The sequence below is a fragment of the Sycon ciliatum genome, chromosome 9, assembly GCF_964019385.1.
Source record: "Sycon ciliatum chromosome 9, ocSycCili1.1, whole genome shotgun sequence".
NCBI lineage: Eukaryota > Metazoa > Porifera > Calcarea > Leucosolenida > Sycettidae > Sycon > Sycon ciliatum.
Window position 1 is genome coordinate 5849894 of NC_088651.1, and position 4479 is coordinate 5854372.

The 4479-nt window shown below is 45.6% G+C and overlaps 1 protein-coding gene across 2 annotated transcripts in view; it reads left to right on the plus strand.

Annotated features, from left to right (window-relative positions):
• The first annotated feature begins 1978 nt into the window (after window positions 1-1978).
• Window positions 1979-4479, plus strand: part of LOC135824472 (uncharacterized) — a 9532-nt gene continuing 7031 nt past the window's right edge. For both annotated transcript variants that reach the window (XR_010554860.1, XM_065337207.1), the window contains exons 1-2: window positions 1979-2157; window positions 2431-2736. The gene's annotated coding sequence lies outside the window, so the exon portion shown is untranslated. The remainder of the gene's footprint in view (window positions 2158-2430; window positions 2737-4479) is intronic.

Here is a 4479-nt window from a genome sequence, read left to right on the forward strand (position 1 = left end):
ACCACGAAGCTCCAGTGCGGAAACAGTGCTCGTTTCGCCGAGGCGAGCAGCAACAACAGCGAGGGTGGGTAGATCTACGTGTCGCGTTTCGTGGATTTAGTAATATTATAATCTATTATACACTCGGTTCCTTGTTATAATCAGGGAGTAGTAAAATACGTATCTAATACCGGTATTGACTGAGTACGAGGTTTTTATTTCCTATACTGACCAAGTACGAAGTCAATATTAGATTTATCACGACAAACAGTCCGTATTTCAAATTCCAGAACGATAACCTCATGAATCCCGGTTTTATGATGGCACAACCGTTGCACCACCACCTACTCATGCAGTGACAATGCTGCACACTAGGCACCGTTCAACTGCGCAACCCCTTATAGCAGTCAAATTATTTAAGCAGTCAATATCCCTAAGGAGTGAAATATGCAGGAATATTTGACTGCTTAGGTATGGCAAAAATCTACATGTATGTGAGTCAATACTAAGGGAGTGATAGATTTTACTACTCCCTGGTTATTATCTTATTATTATTATTATTATGCACGAGAACTCGCTCATTTCATGCATTTTGAGTTGCGATATTACTTACTTGAGAAGTACTAGTATTAGCAACTTCTGAGCTTTTTCTGAAAAATTAATATGGATGCGATTTCAGCAACTTTCATTTGTTTTGGCACCGTTGCGAATTTGCGATAAGGATTTTTTTGGCATCTTTGGGAAAGGGCTACTCGCGGGACTGTACCGTCGCGGGACTGTACCGTCGCGGGACTGTACCGTCGCGGGACTGTACCGTCGCGTCGCGGGACTGTACCGTCGCGGGACTGTACCGTCGCTGGACTGTACGGTACCCATGTACCGTCGCAGCAAATACTTGTAGATCTACGGAGTACAGTCGACTCCTGATAATGTGTAACAAACACAAGTGATCAGGAGAATTAGTTCTTTATAGGCGAAGTTCGTTATAAATAAAATTTAATGCACTCACGTCATTTAATATGCAAGCAGCCAGTCATATACTTGTATATCATGACTGGCAAGTGGCCCATGACAGACTGTACATGTACTACTAGTAATCTATGAGCACACTTGCTTTGCAGCCCTACAAGATTTGGTTCGTTATAAGCGAAAACTGTTCGCCATAAAGGGTCAATTTTGTATGGGTTCAAACAGGGGTATACAAACCGCACCCGGGTACGTAGAACTACGTATGGACAATGGTTCGCTTTTATCACGAAATTCGCTATATGTGAGTTCGTTATAAGTGGAGTCGACTGTCTTGTGCTTTAGTCTTTGACTCTTGGGATCGCACAAACCTAGCCATCATACTGTCGCACCGTGGACATGGAAATCCGGTCGCACGTCTAGCGGCCCCAGGCCAGGGCGCTGGTCATGCAGCCGTGGATAACGTGGACATGCATTATGCGCAGCAGCGCGCTGGTCGCATCGGATCAACATGACTTTGTGCACTGCACGCAGCGTTCTGCACACACTGAGCCTGAGGGCGCCGGCCCCGGTGGATTTCCATGTCCGCTACAGTCTTGAAAGTGATGACGTCAAAAACGCCCAGGGAGTAGTAAGTTGACATCAGATTTCTATTTTGGATCCACTAAGGTGTGACTTTGCTATTGCCTCAGTATGTGGGTGCATAGCAACCCACTCATGTCGTATGCATGTGTGACTTTTACTTTGCCACCAGGCGTCACCATGGTCACCTGCAGGCCTGGTCACTCCGCCAAATCAGTCAGTTTCACTGGCTACATCACCTTGCTGTGAGTAAGACCGCTTGAAATATGCTTGGATCCATACAAAAACTGGATCCAAGTGGATCCAGTTTTTGAATTTTTGAAATTGTTGCTATGCTGTGACGTAGCACTTTCAAGCCCTAGGAATGACCATGATGACGGGGGACAGATTTACCGGCCGTCTCATATCCAGAACACTCGGGCTGCAACCGTAAACACATTCCTTGCTGTAGTCTAGACCTTGCCCGACCGTGGTGAGCAACTGTAAGGCGCTCTTTCGCCAAAGAAGTATCTGAGCTGAGTTTGTGTGCGCGATCACGGCCATCGTGATACGGAGCGCTAGCGAGGCTTGCTTTTTACTTGAGTGCAGTGTTCTTTCTCCAAGCGCAGTTTCGTCTCCGTCTTTCATGAGGTGAGTTTCTATGGCCCCTCCTCCGACTGTCGTCGGCAAAGATGACTGTATGCCCTGTGTTGCATAAGTGCCGCCCTTGCTTACCGTGACATACGTTTGTGCTACCCCTATTCCTCTGTTTGCGGCGCTTCCTTCTCTGTCCTGAACCTTCTCCCAAATCTCAGACTGTCTTGTTTGGGCGGCACGTCGCTCATGCAACAACAGCATTGATCTTATCTTCGGACCTTGTTCAGGCTCTCGAACTCAATTTTGGCTATGCTTGTGTGCTCACAGAATTGGACAGGACGATTCAACACACAAGGCCACAAAATGTGATGAGATGAGGGTTCCGGTGCTCGTGGATTTAATTCGGAATGCAATTTATTTCGTCGCCGCACTGAATCCGTGGATCGTGAAGGCGAACAGGCGCTGACCGGGCTGCTGAAACTCTAGCACGTCGTTACGTGAATCGTATCGGCCGACAGAGAGAACACCGTCACGGACAGCCACGAAGCCGGGCAGCCGCGTTCCACTACAGTGAACAGCGAGCAGAGCTTTGCGGATGCGTCTCTTTTCCGGGTTTTTTTTCGGCGGATTTCGGTGAGTGTGTTTGTAATTACGTATCAATTACATACTAGTACTGCTGTTTACCATGGTTTACTAGTAAAGGCGAAGCACTGTTCCGCACAGTCCGTGGCAAGAGTTACTACAGTGCATTTCAAAACTATAGACGCGTAGGGTTTTTGAAATATTTCAAATTTGGCTGAAACTTTTTCAGAATAGTTTTCGGAATATTGCTCAGGACCGCTCCACAATTACTCCGCTCCACAATTACTCTCATATAGTTTCTAAACGATTGGATAACAGACGCCCAATTTGGAAAAATTTATGCACAAAGTGATCACAGATTTTATGTGGTATAGATGCTGGCATAACGGTTTTTGCCTAGGTACGCGTCTATAGTTTTGAAATGGACTGTAAGCGCTGCAAATGAAGAAAACCCCGAAGTGATAGCTCTGCTGCTACACGTGGTCTCCGCCTGTGCGCTTTATTTTTACATTATCACATGTCATGATATTTCAAATCTTCCACTAGGATTTCACATTGGCTGAATGAGATACCACGATGTCGAGTTCTGTATCAAGATGTACACAGCAGTGAGTAGAGGCGACGGTTTCAAATAGGACATAGGTTGCAAGCCGGAACGGTCTCAATATTCACTTTCTCTCTTGGTATTTTGATTAGAAAACGTATGTGACAGTGAGACTACGATGTTTTACTCAGCGCCAAAATTCCATCGCTCTGCGATGACCAGAAGCGCCATACCAAGCATTTGAGTTTTTGACGTGTTGCTTCCCACTGCGACTTGAGTTTTACGACTTTCGAAAAATCAACTTCTTGTCGCAGGTAAACAGCGGCTTGCCTCTCGCCAATAAAGCACCGCATGCCAATGAAAACTAATGGAAGCACACACAAGGTTTATTGTTACTCTGTACTGGCCGTCGTGGAGCGATAGCAATTACCGTATTTTCTCCAATAAGAGCCCGGGGTTCTTATTTTTTCAGTGACAGCTCTACCCGTGCTACTATTAGAGACTGGGCTATTATTGGAGACTGGGCTATTATTGGAGACTGGGCTCTTATTTTTTCAATTGTCAACTATCAAGCCAACTCCAGTCTATACAGGCATAAATTGACCATATCAAGACAGATTTTTCAACCCTAAACTCAGGAATATTGTCAAAACAGATGTTTCACAATAGCATTGGCGCCAGGAAGGAAGCAGTAGACTGAAAAGCTCCTTACAAATATGTTCTTGGCATATTGTACTGCTGTTTTATATGCAGTCAATGTACTCCTACTTGTTGCATACTCCAATTGTGACCCGTGCTACTAATAGAGACTATGCTCTTATTATTTCAAACCACCCTCACCCGGCCGGGTCATTATTGGAGACTGGGCTATTATTAGAGACCTGGGCTTTTATTAGAGAAAATACGGTACCTAATTTCAGACCCAGAGCGAATTTGACGTGCACTCTAAAACATGTCCGGTTTGGAGCCACCTCTGATTTGAACTTTTTTGAAGCGAAAAATTGGGCAACTTGGAGGCAATGGGTCAACACAAAGGAGTGGCTCAGTTCGATTGACTCTGGCCCCAGAGCAAACTTCAACATGCCAGTTTCCTTCCACAAACATATTTCGAGTAAAAAAAATCGACGCTGATGATCGGTTTGGGTCTATACAAATTTGGCTGTCAAGCCGTTCCGGTATCGAGCCGTCGCCTCTACACAGCAGTGAGTACCATACGCCCCAACATGTACGCGTAGGCTGGGTTTGGATCA